The sequence below is a fragment of the Astyanax mexicanus genome, chromosome 9 (genome assembly GCF_023375975.1).
Source record: "Astyanax mexicanus isolate ESR-SI-001 chromosome 9, AstMex3_surface, whole genome shotgun sequence".
NCBI classification, from domain to species: domain Eukaryota; kingdom Metazoa; phylum Chordata; class Actinopteri; order Characiformes; family Acestrorhamphidae; genus Astyanax; species Astyanax mexicanus.
This window is the reverse complement of record NC_064416.1, coordinates 34,939,431-34,953,354: the sequence shown is the minus strand read 5'-3', so window position 1 is coordinate 34,953,354 and position 13,924 is coordinate 34,939,431. Positions and strand designations below refer to the sequence as shown.

Here is a 13,924-nt window from a genome sequence, read left to right as displayed (position 1 = left end):
CTCCTACATTCAACTGAGCTGACTCTCCCTTCAAATGCCACCCTAAATGCACCCTAAAAGACATGGGACAGCAGTTAGCAAATTGATCATGAGGTGTTACCTCCTGCCTTGGAATAGACCACATCTGTAAACCTGTACACTTTGTGAGGTGATATCTTGTGAGTAAAGCTGAACACTGGCCAGAGTGCTCATGGCAAGGCAATGTGAATTTTGGGAGTTGGAGTAAGGCACTGAAAGTGGAAGGGGCCAGATGGATGGTACAATCTATTTTCAAGTTTAAAGCTCCACTAGGTAGGATTGAGATTTTGTGCCTGTGGGCTCCCCCTACAGTTGTTGAGTGTAATAAATGTTTCAGGCCGATTAGTTTCTCTTTCTCGTTTTCTGGCTTTCACAGACATATTCAGTCTCTTTCCAGCTTCTGCCAGAGTTTATTTGTGTTAGTTTGTAAAGAATGAACCAGTAGTCCTGTTAGAACTAAAGGTTGGAAAGCAGGTCGCAGTTCTCGCGAGCGTTGGACGCGGCCGCCTCAGAAAACTTACAGAGTCTGGTTTGAGCTCAGAGGAGCTCCGGCACAGACACGAGAGCACCCCTATTCCTCCTATTACACCTCAATGCAGCGCTGCAGTGAGTTTCAAGCTGTAATTTTACTTTTTAAAAAAGATCAAAAATCAAGGAAATCCTACCTAGTGCTGCTTTAAGTTCTGCTGGCATTTAGTATTGCTTGATCCACAGTGTCCACAAAGCATTACCACCCATAGTGGACAGAGCAGTAGATGGTAATGGAAATAGACAACGTTCATTTCAGGGAACCCCACACACATATCCAACAGGGCGCTACAACTGCCAATGGACATAACAAAGTTCATTGGCATGGCATGTGAGGGACTTTTTATCTCTGTAAAGCTGCTTTTTGGAGACACAGACACAGAAAATCCATAATACTAATACTATAATAACGCCAAGGACTGTGTCTAGTAGTAATTTTAAATACTGTTGCAAGTCACCTTATATTATATTATACAGCAATAACAGCTTAAGAGCTCAAGTCAGATGTTCATCTTGGCAGGTAATTGTTAACAGGTGCATCCAACACACATACACCCACATGGACACACAGCAGTGCACAAACCCATAGTGCATGCCTGTTGGCAGCTATGAAAAATTTTACATCACCAATGAACAGAATGAACAAGCAAGCCAGGTCAGAGCGCACCTGGCTCTTAAAGGGAATGGCAAATGACACGCCAAAACACACCCATGATTAATTAAAATAATGAATATGTGCCTTTTGTGAGTTTAGAGCTGTACAAGGCGTATACTTTTCCCGTTGTTACGATAGCAAAGACACACTGACGCTCCCTAAATCAAGCTGAATGGTGCACAGTTGACAGCTCGCCTATTGATCTCTAAAATAGGACCCAAAGTGTTTAATAAATAAACGTTCTGTATAACAACAGTGTGTTCATTTATACAGTATTATTAAGCAAACAGGCCTGCTAAAAAATATAATCATTAATTACAAGCATTTATATTGTAATTAATGGCCAGTTAAAGTTTTATGATTAATTTTCTGATATGTGACATGTTGCCCTAGCCACATGTATCTAATCGAGCTGGGGTCAGCTGAGAAATCACGTTAATAGTGAATGGGAAGACCCAGATAAGTGGACAGACTGAGCAAACACCAGGCTGCAGTGCAAACATTTGTAGCTGGAGCTCCAGTGGCAAACAGCTGCACCTCTGGCCTCCACGTTTACTCTTCAAATACATACATCGTCCAATATTTACTCAACCATCAGCACGGCCAAGCCCTGGAAACTGCCAGAACCCCCTTCTAATATCACAGATGCTGTACTGTATATAGACTCTGCACTGATTTAGATTTTAATGCATTCACTTTTACATATGTCATGTATAATGCAGATAATAAATATAATATATACTGTATATAGTATGTCCAAACGTTTGTGGACACCCATTCTAACTAGTGCATTTGGGTAGTTCAAGTTTTAGGCAGCGCAGACAAAGATGTGTAAAGTCCCTGTAAAAAAGAAGTACTGCCAATGGAATGGAATGCCAATGACTCTCTGGAGCAGATAGACATTAAATCGTCCTGTTCCTCAATGGTCAGGACCCCGCAGGACCACCACAGAGGAGCTTTTATTTGGGTACCTATTTCTAAATTGTAACAGAAAATTGCAAAAAGTGACAAATAGTTTCACACAATGTATTTATTTAACGGGTGAATTTTATCAAGTACAAATCACACATCTCTCCCAAAGGAAATTAATTCACAATCATTTCTACAATTTTTACAACGACTGTCACATTCTCGTCCTGTTTTGGCATCTCTCTGGTCTGTCCCTGTGTTTATTTGCCCTGTGTGTATCCTGTGTCTCCGCCCCTGTCTTCTGTGTGCCTACCTGATTATTTGTAGCTCCGCCCCCTTGTTGTCATGCCCAGGTGTTTCCCATTTCCCAGTCCCTGTCCTTGTGCATTTATTGTCGCCCTTGTTCCATTGTTGCTACTGTCGCTACTGTCGCTACTGTCAGTCAGGTCCCGTGTTAACTTTTGTTCTCTATGTTTCTTTTGTCTCAGTCTTTTCTTTGTGTCTTTGTTTGTTTTCGATATTTTGTATTATTTGAAAATGTGTCTGTAACGGTCTTATATGGCTTAATATAGTAATGGAAACTATATATTTAAGGCATTTTTTTATTTAACTCACTTCAAATATCAAACAGTGCACATGTTGGCTGATTATAAGTGCGTATTAATGGGTATTTTAACAAAAATAAAAATAAAAGAATCAGCATTAGATTGGCAATATTAATTCATTGTAGTAAAAGGACAGTAGGCTAACAAGAGAAAGAGAGAGATATGGAGAGAACTAAAGAGAGAGAAAAAGAGAGACAGAGCAAGCCCTTGAGAGACTTCAGCACAGTGGCGGAGTGTCGACAATTTCAAAGAAAATGAAGTGTGGATGAATCTTTTAAAGCAGAGCCCCCACTTCACAGACCACATCGACATGTTTCTCTCTCATTGTCTGCGTTTCTGTGCGCGCTGTCCACGTGTGTGTGCATCAGGACATCCTCGCACTTTTGTGCTTTCATGGAATGTATCAAAAATAAAAACCGTTTGTTTTTAGATCTTTTGGTATTGAATTTCGTTACACAGGCCTAGCAGTAACACTGGTATGGTGGTGGTGTGTTAATAGTGTTTGTTGTGCTGGTGCGTGAGTGAGTGGATCAGACACAGCAGTGCTGCTGGAGTTTTTAAACACCTCAGCATCACTACTGGACTGAGAATAGTACACCTGTTGAATCATTTTAATGACAGCATTGCTTTGGAACACATTTATTGTGTTTAGCACTGAACTTCAAACTTGCTTTAATAGCAATGAAGAGAGACAAATCCAGTCTCCATACACACAGTGGAGGAACACGGTGGAACAAATATTAAGAGCCCACAAGTTATTGACAAAGTATCACTCAAAAAATATATCATATAAAAACACATGAACACTTGTTAAACGCTGGTTAAAAACAATGGTAACTTATTTTCACTGGTCTGGAAAATCAAACTACCATTTACGTAGATATAATCTTTCTCTTCAGTTGTTTTAACACACTCTAATTTAGCCTATTTAGCCTAAAGGATTGAGCTCAACCTGAGCATTGAATTACCGGGAAGGTCCTTCTTCTTCACTCTTTGGATTGTGGAAATTAGCGATCAGGTGTGATAAGGAACGTTTTAAAGAATGCGCATGCACAAGCATTTCTTCATCTAAAAATATGAGTTAATTAAATGAATAATTCCAAATTCATGTCCAGCTGACTTTCTATACTGTATCAATGTAAAACAGCAAGTTTAAACCGCAGGTATAAATTAATTACTTGCATTCAAGCAAATAATCTAATATGTTTTAACTATTAGAGTGAGAAAAAACACTATAAATGAATGAGAGCAGTGTTTTACTTTTTACAATGTACGTAACATCATAATTATTCTAATTTGCTAATTGTTAATTATAATAATGAGTGATTATATTATTGTAACACAATATTTCTTTCAGTGGGCTGTTTTCAGCTGTAGGAGGACAAAGTTATGCTACCTTAAATCCAAACCTTTTGTACTATAATATTTTCTGTCCCATTGCTCTATTGTATCAGGAATCTATTATATTTTTTTTAATTGGCTAATCTTGTCCTAAATATGCCACCTATTCTTATTTTTTCAGCTATTAGACCTTATAAACAGATAAACAGAACTAATCACTGATGGACACCAACCCCATCTTAATTCATCTACTACACTGATGGAGTGGGAGTGTGTAAATTAAATGTTACATTCAGTTTTCATTTTGATCCCAATCCTCTGGGTGTTCTGGGCTCTGTACTCCAGCTTTACTGTAGGAGTTCTGCTGCTGTCAGGAGCTTCACTATACCTGGGCAGGTATCGGGTTACACTGAGGCCGTTGTTTTGACAGAGAAGGACAGGATTGGGTCACAGTGAGCCAGGAGCTTTTTCTGCAGAGTCACTAGCTCATCTCATTTATACGGCCCTCGCACTGTGGTAAAAAACATGCATAATGAAGTACATGTTACTCTCACACCTCCGGTGTCGCTCAGCTCAGCTCTACTGTATTCAAGTTCAAGGTGGAACAGTCTTACAGTACAGGATGCCTGTGGTGGATTCAGTGCTACATCCAGGCTTCAGGGTGGCTAATACTGTAAGTGCGTTACTGAAATACAGTGACTTGGAAGGGACGTATTTGCCTATTTTTCTTTTTTTTTTTTTTTTGCATTTCTGTCATGCTGACATTTTTCAGATGATCAAATAAACTTTATATCAGACAAAGATGACTTGAGTAAATATAAAAAGCACATTTTATATTAAACTACTGAACTAAAGTACTAAACTGTGAAAAAGTGTTTGCCGCCCATTAAATAACTGTGATTAATCACGCTTTTTGGAAATTTAAATTCAATTTCACTACTAACCACAACCAGGCCTGATTACAGCCAGACCTGTTATATTAAAAAAAATCACTTAAATAGATCCTGTTTGACAACATGAGCTAAAAAGCTAAAAGATCTCAAAAAGCAACACATTAAAACAGATGAGAAAAAAAAACAGAAAACAGATGAGAAAACAAAGTCACTGATCATCTATCAGTCTGGAAAAGGTTAAAAAATAATTTCTTAAGCTTTAGGACTCCAAAAAAACACAGTGAGAGCTATTATTCACAAATGAAGAAAACATGGAACACTGGTGAACCTTCCCAGGAGTGACCGAACAGTCAAAACGATCCCAAAAGGGTATGTACAACTCATCTAGGAGGTCACAAAATAACCCAGAACAACATTTAAAAAATACTGCAGGTCTCTCTTGTCTCAGTTGTTCTCCAGGACTTGGGTAAATTGCTGGGTACTTGGGTAAACTACCTGGGTAAATATTCTTTGGATTGATGTGACAAAAGTGGAACTTCTTGGAAGGTGTGTGTTCCGGTACATCTGGCATAAAACCAACACATTATACTGAACATAAAACATAGTGGTGATAGTGTGATGGTCTAGGGCTGCTTTGCTGCTTCTGGGCCTGGAAAACTTGCTGTTATACTGTAGATGGAACCAAGAATTCTGCTGTTTACCAGAAATCCTAAAGGAGAATATCCGACCATCTGTTAATGAACTCAAGCTCAGGCGTACTTAGATTCTGCAGCAGGACAATGCACACAAACAAGTTCACCTCTGAATGGCTTAAAAAATGACAGCTTTGAAATAGCCTAGTCAAAGTCTGATTAAGATGCTGTGCAATGATGTTAAACAGGCAGTTCATGCTGCATGGAAAACTGTCTAATTATGGAGTGAATTTTGTGCCAAAAGTTTTACACAAAAAAAATAAATCCGCAATCAAAATGTTAGGAATCAAAAGCAAAAATTGTATGTTACAAATTCAAAAGAGAAAAAATATATAGCAAATATATATTTTTAAATATACTTGGTTATTTTATTATCCTTTGCAGTTATTTGAAAATTATTTCAGTTTGGTCTTTGCTTTCATTTTTGTGTTTTTGTGAATTTTCTGTGGATTTTTTTGGATTTTTCTGTTAAAGACTTTTGCTTCTGGAATCCCTCTTTTGCTTCTGCTTCAGTTTTTTGCTTCTGAGTTTTGGCACAGTTTTCACGGGTGGGCGGGGCTTAGAAGAAGGGGTTCCCCTTGAATCTCCATTGGTCAGCTGGTTCTGGACTTGCGGGTTCCCTGAACCCTCGTCTGAGACTGACCACGCCCCCAAACACCCGCCAGCTTCAAGCGTCCTTCCAAACACGGAGTGAACAGCAGCTTCCAGCAAACAGCAACAGCAGCAGATACTTTTACAATTAAATATTATACAAACGTTATGTTTAATGTTATATTATGTTATATTATTCTCTGTTTCACTCCATTTAAAAGCTCACATTAGCAAGATGTGCTAAATATTCACGCGCAAATTATGATAGTTACCTAGTCAATGAGCTAGTGAGTTAGCTAATTACCTAATCAGTGAACTAGTCAGTTATCTTAGTCAATGAGCTAGTGAGTTAGCTAATTACCTAATCAGTGAACTAGTCAGTTATCTTAGTCAATGAGCTAGTGAGTTAGCTAATTACCTAATCAGTGAACTATTCAGTTATCTTAGTCAATGAGCTAGTGAGTTAGCTAGTTACCTACTCAGTGAGCTAGTGAGCAACCTAGCCAGCAAACTAGTGAGTTATCTAGCCAGTGAACTAGTGAGTTAGTTACCTACTCAGTGAGCTAGTGAATTACTTAGTCAGTGAACTAGTGAGTTACCTACTCAGTGAGCTAATGAGTTAGCAGGTTACTTACTCAGTGAGCAAGTGAGTTACCTAGTCAGTGAACCAGTGAGTTACATAGTAAGTGTGCTACTGAGTTAGCTACTTACCTACTCAATGAGCTAATGAATTAGAATGCTACCTAGTCAGTGAACTAGTGAGTTACATAGTCAGAGAACTAGTGAGTTAGCTAGTCAGTGAACTAGTGGGTTAGCTAGTCAGTGAACTAGTGAGTTACCTACTCAGTGAGCTAGTGAGTTACCTAGTCATTGAGCTAGTGAGTTAGGTAGTTACCTACTTTCAGCATGAATATTTAGCACTCTCGCTAATGTGACTTGTGAACATAACGTTTGTATAATATTTAATTGTAAAAGTATCTGCTGCTGTTGCTGTTTGCTGGAAGCTGCTGTTCACTCCGTGTTTGGAAGGACGCTTGAAGCTGGCGGGTGTTTGGGGGCGTGGTCAGTCTCAGACGAGGGTTCAGGGAACCCGCAAGTCCAGAACCAGCTGACCAATGGAGATTCAAGGGGAACCCCTTCTTCTAAGCCCCGCCCACCCGTGAAAACTGTGCCAAAACTCAGAAGCAAAAAACTGAAGCAGAAGCAAAAGAGGGATTCCAGAAGCAAAAGTCTTTAACAGAAAAATCCAAAAAAATCCACAGAAAATTCACAAAAACACAAAAATAAAAGCAAAGACCAAACTGAAATAATTTTCAAATAACTGCAAAGGATAATAAAATAACCAAGTATATTTAAAAATATATATTTGCTATATATTTTTTCTCTTTTGAATTTGTAACATATAATCTTTGCTTTTGATTCCTAACATTTTGATTGCGGATTTTATTTTTTTGTGTAAAACTTTTGGCACAAAATTCACTCCATATCTAATGAGGCTGAAATAAAACAATTCTGCAAAAAAATAGGGATAAAATTCCTCCACAGAGATGTGAAAGACTCTTTGGCAGTTATTAGTAAAGCTTGATTGCAGTTGTTGCTGCCAAGGATGGTGCAACCGAGTTATTCGATTAAGGTAAACACTTTTTAACACAGGTCTAGATTGATTTGTATATTTTTTTCCCTTTAATGAATACAACTATCATTTACAATGTTTTTTTTTTATATTTAATCAGGTTTGATAATGTGAAAAATATCAGTATGACAAAAAAAAATCTATAGGGGGCAAATACTTTTTCACGCCACTGTATTATATAATATAATATGGAAAAAATACTGATGAACTTAAATCTACAACCCAGCCTGACATAACACACCTGATTCAGGTTGTAAAGGCCTTCAGATGCACCTGAAGACCTTCAGTACTTGGATCAGCTGTGTTAGATCAGGATTTAAGCTGTAGGAGCAGATGTCTTGGATCTAAACTCTCCAGGGTCTTAGACCTGAGCTCTCCTTCTTAAAGTAGAGCAAGTTAGAAAGAGCCGAATCAGCAGATTTGCAAGTAAAACCTAACTATACAAAAGTCAATGTAAAACTGTATATCTGGCAAACCCAAAAATATAATAACACAATTTACATTTATTTATTATTATTTTATTTTAATTATTAGACAGTACCAGTCAAAGGTTTCTCATTTAATGCATTTTCTTCATTTAACTTATTTTCTACATTGTGGATTAATATTAAAGAGGAAGCCAAATGTGATACTTAGAAGAGTCTAAAGTGTAAAACATATTTTGGTTTGTTTTACACTTTATGTTTACAGAATAATTCAGCATGTATTTCTGTATAGCTTTAATGTATTAAATATTAATACTTATATGAATACTTTTGACAGATAATGTATGTGTATACAGCTCTGGAAAGACCACTTAAAAAGGATGAGTTTCTTTGATTTGATCAAATTGAAAAGCTCTGTAATATAATCAAGGAGAAAATAGATGATCACAATCCCTCAAACCAAACTGAACTGCTTGAATTTTTGCACCAGGAGTAAAGGCATAAAGTTATCCAAAAGCAGTGTGTAAGACTGGTGGAGGAGAACATGCCAAGATGCATGAAAACTGTGATTAAACACAAGGGTTATTCACCAAATATTGGTTTCTAAACTTTAAACTCTAACACTTTAAATATTAACTTGTTTTCTTTGTATTATTTGAGGTCTGAAAATTCTGCATCTTTTTTTTATTTCAGCTGTTTCTTATTTTCTGCAAATAGTGGTTATTTTTTTTTTTTTACTCTTATTTTTTTTTCAGAGATTTACATGTAATGTAAATTACATGTAATTATTACAACATCTAAATACAGACAGATCCAGTCAGATCAGAAATATATAATATAATATAATAATAATTAATAATAATGAAGAATAAAAATATAATAATAATGTTAATAAAACATTTATCAAGATCTACTGTATATTTGTCTAAGCTGATTCATTGGTTTAGAGTTGGAGTGAGCGTGCCAGAAGTGTGAACGTAAAATGAACTGACATCAAATTCACTTTAGCATTCCTCTGAAGAAACATGGCAGCGATTCGCACTTTAATAAGAAACCAAAGAGATTAATTCATGATTCCTCAGGCTGAATGCACATCTCCAGGGAAAATCTGCTGGAAACTCTACAACTGAAAACAGGACAAAAAGCTAAAGGGTAAAACTGACCCCCCCCCCCCCCCCCCCAGAATACAAAAATTATGTCAGCTGCAGCGTACAAAATATGCAGAAAGCCAGATGTCATTTTGGGCTAGTCTAAATTAAGCTTTATGTGTGAAAGAGGAGAAGACAGGATGTGAAAGACATCACCAGATATCATCATCTGCTGGAATTTCACAAATACTGTTCGTTTAATAAAACATTTAAACTCTCATTTGATGCAAATATATATTTTTCTCAGGCCCAATATACCAGACCAAAGTCATTGCACAGGACCTACAATCGTGTCCCATGACTTTTGCCATGTCCAGTGGAAGCTAAAGAACACTGCACTGAAAGAAGATGTGATTTTCGATTGATTTTCTTGTTTATTTGCATGGGCAATTCAAGCCATAAGCCACATTACCACTGCACAGTCCACTGTGGGTGGTAATGCATTCTGTGATGTATTCCTTGTACACATGTGACACTGTAAATCAAGCAATGTTAAATGTTAAATGCACAACTCCAACTTCCATAATTCCTTGCCATGAGCACACTGACCAGTGTCCAACCTTACAACCTTCCCAAGCCATCACCGGAGGTAACACTTCATGATTAATTTACTGTACGTGCTGCTTTCCCATGACTCTCAGCATGTCAGTGTCTGTTTTATATGCTATGAGTCTAATTCCATAGCATAATCTCTTGCAATGACTCACTTCCTGCAGATTGCAAAAATCACTGTTTAAAGCAACAGAAACCAGCGACTGATTATAATCAAAGTTCTGAAGTTATCTGATTATTCAAGCAGACATGCAAACAGCATACCGAGGAATCCAATTTAAAAATTTTATAAAATAGTGTTATGCTAGTTTACTAGCATGCTAGATAACTAAGTGAAGTAAAGCTAAGCTAAGTAAACAAATCTGTAATTCTTTAAAAAAATACTTTCTTGTAAAGTCAAATGAGCGCTGGTAGGGAATCTACACAGATTTATCTCCTGAAATCTGTTTATTTGGGCAGCTAATGCTAATGCTGCTCACGCAGTGCTAGTCGGGGTTAGCAGCAGGCTACAGGCCGATAATACTCACCTCTGACTGGCAAAAGAGCTAGAGCTTAGCGTGGTTAGCGGCTAGTGCTAATGCTACTCCAGCCCTGGTCCTGGAGAACTAAACTGAAACTCCTGTATAACACTGTAACTCAGCAGAGTAGCTTTACTGCTCTTTACAACCTGACTGGTAAAATTCCTACATAAGGCACACTGGTTTATAAAGCACACTGACAATTTTCGAGAAAATGAAAGGATTTTAGTTATGCCTTATAGTGTGAAAAATACGGTAATCAATTTTTACTTTGAATTATGTGTGTTTTATTACATGCAGTTAAAAACAGAACAGTATGCAAATACTGCAGCTGGTTTTCACCATAAACCCAACAACTCCTCACTCCTGTATGCTCTCACATGAGTCTATACAGATCTTAGAACTATTGTCAGAATCCCCCCAGTGAGGGTTCTGTATTCAACTGGCAATCTTTATCTACTTCCTATACTTCTATACAGACCTGGCAACCTATGACCGAATCTCAACATACTAACTTTAGCAAACTGGTCGCTAAAGTTAGCATGTTAGCTAGCTGGTCGCTTATGTTAGCTAGATCTCCACTAAACTCAGTTCTCTCCCCAGTAACGCAGCTAACTCTTCGCTAAAGTAAGTATGTTAGCTAGCTCGTCGCTAATGATAGCTAACGCTCCACTAAGCTTCACTCCCAGGTAACGTAGCTAACTCGCCGCTAACATTAGTATGTTATTTTCCCACCAGAACTAAACGCACCATCTGAAAATGTAATACCTACAGCAAATTTACAGTAGACCTTAATTACCCAGATTTTTTTATTTAAGACATTTTAATACTTAAGAACCCACGGGAACTCTGTAAAAGGAAAAAAAATGCTACAAATCAGTTTCAACAAAAAACTACATATCGGTTTTATATCGGTTATTGGCCACTTGTCATATAAACTTGTCAAATATCAGCAAAAAACAGTATTGGTCAATCACTACTTATAATGTTGTCTATTCTGCAGTGACTATATGTTATTATTGCTAAATGTCTTCTTCTGCCTTCATCTGCGAGCAATGTGTGTCAAAGTTCACACTTCTATTCTTGTTCTATAGGTTGGATTACACTGCTTATTTCTTCAAGCTTGTGTGTTTCCTTTCTCTGAACCTATACAGGAAGTAGCTCCAGGTGACTCACACACTTTCCCTCTTATTCTTTATACCACAACCACATTCTACCATTATACAACACTGAAGTTATAGGAGCTCCTATGAGCTGAACAGGGACCAGTGGAAGTGTATGGAAGTTACTGCGGCACTGAAGACTGTGCTGACAGAGTGATATAAAGAGATAAAGAGATAGACAGAGCAGATACACACAGAGCAGGGAAGTGAGTAATAGCTGCATGTTAAACACTCAGTCGATTAAAATCTCCTTTCCTCAGCCGTTTCGGGGAACACACACGTCTGCCACGCCGCCGTTTCATCTCCTCATCTATTCAGGTCACCATTGTGTCTGAGTCGGAACTGACCGCTGGGCTCGACCGGGAGGATGAATAAACTCACTCTCACTACGGAGCGGCCCAGACACAACACAGCACCGGCCCAGTCCTGCCCAGTCCGGCCAGACAATACAACAACATCCCAGTCCACACCATTAACCCTTGTCATCCAGCAGCCTGTAAATAATACTCTGTCTGCTTACGAACCTTTGAGGTAGACCTGGGCAATATATCAAAAGACATTAGCACAATTTTCCATGTTCTTTAATACAAATCAGCATCAACAACGTTTGTATGATTACTGAAGACACAAAACATTGAAGTTTTACTATTTACACGCAATGTTAATTAAATTAGAATCAAACATAATCAATACAAATTGTTCGAATCCATAAGAGCCAGCGGTGGCGTATGTGTCACCGGCCATTTAAAAGCTGTGTAAAGTGTAAAGCTTCATAGAGCACTCTGTCCTTCACTTTAACTGACACATACTGAGCATCTTTTTTATTTATCTAATCTTATTTACAGAATTAGGTGTGCTGGGTTAGTTCTGGAGATAAAACTATCTTATTTTACACAGTGTATTCTTGCTTTTACAGATCTGTTCCAAACAGTTTAACAATTAAAAAAGCTTTAATTAAATGTGTTATGTTCTTTTATGTAACTAGACTGATTTCTACAACCAAATATTAATGCATACATTTTATTATATAAATAAACTAAGAACATTCACAGGCGTGTGCCCACTACAAGAAAAAAAAAACTGTCAATTATTTGAGCTTCTCAATTAATTGATCTGATTACATTTTGAATTTGGTATCAAAATTCAAAAAGGGTCTAAGCTCTTATGAATTAAATTACCAATAGAAATGGTCCACATTTTCCAATTAAAACAGTCCACAAAAACAACAGAAATTGCCAAGAATTCTGAATAGAAATCTTAGTAGAAGTGGTAGTACACGAAGTAGAAATGGTCCAAGAAATGGCCCAACAAAATTACTAGTTAAAGAGGTCCAAATTATCCAATAGCAATGTTCCAAAATATATGGGTGAAAATATACTAGTAGCAATGGTCTAAAATCTTCCCAATAGAAATGATCCAACATTCATATTTCCTAAATCCAAAAGTGCGAGTGCTTAATTGCACCAAAATAGAGGATTATTGGCTAAATTTCTGCTAAAGTTCACTTGTGCAACATAGCTGTAGGTTTGTAATGTACTGATAAATATTATAATTCTGTTTATACTGCAAATGTATCTGCCATCCATCTTGTACCAGTGTTTATGTTTGTGTGCGTATATTATTACAGTCATAGAATAAGTCATATTTTTATCATTATAGCACTATAATTTATCGCAATAAACATTTTACATTTGTTGTAAACACATTGTAAGAGCTCATAAAAGCCACACAGTCAGACCAATCACAGGACATCCTGCAGGCTGAACCACTTATCCACACCCACAATCTCACAGACCACAAGTAATAACAGCAATCAACTTATCCTTATTACAGCTGAAACAGAATATGCCAATAAAGCATATATGCATATAATAATAACACATATAATTCATCTACATGGTGGATTTTCGATCATTTATTACTCCATTATTCCAGGAATCCAGCTGAGATGTCACCTGTATTTTAGTCCAGAGGATATTTTCCTTCCTTTAAACCTTTCATAATTACTGGCACCATTGGTAACAATAGAAATTGTCCAAATGTATTGTAGTGCAAATGCAACAGCTAATGTACTAATTACAACAAAATAGAGGATTCTTGGTTTATTTTGGGCACTTACGCACTCTGGCTTTGGATTTTTTTAAATATATATTCCAATATGCTGAACACCCAACAGACCAGCTGGTCCATCAAACTTAAAAATGTGTTTGCAATGACCAGACAAAAAAAAAAAAAAAAAAAAACACAGTTTCT

The 13,924-nt window shown here is 37.2% G+C and overlaps 1 protein-coding gene across 4 annotated transcripts in view; it reads right to left on the bottom strand.

Annotated features, from left to right (window-relative positions):
• The window catches only part of gramd1bb (GRAM domain containing 1Bb), a 291,298-nt gene that overhangs the window by 144,027 nt on the left and 133,347 nt on the right, over positions 1-13,924 (bottom strand). The gene's annotated exons all lie outside the window — the stretch shown is intronic.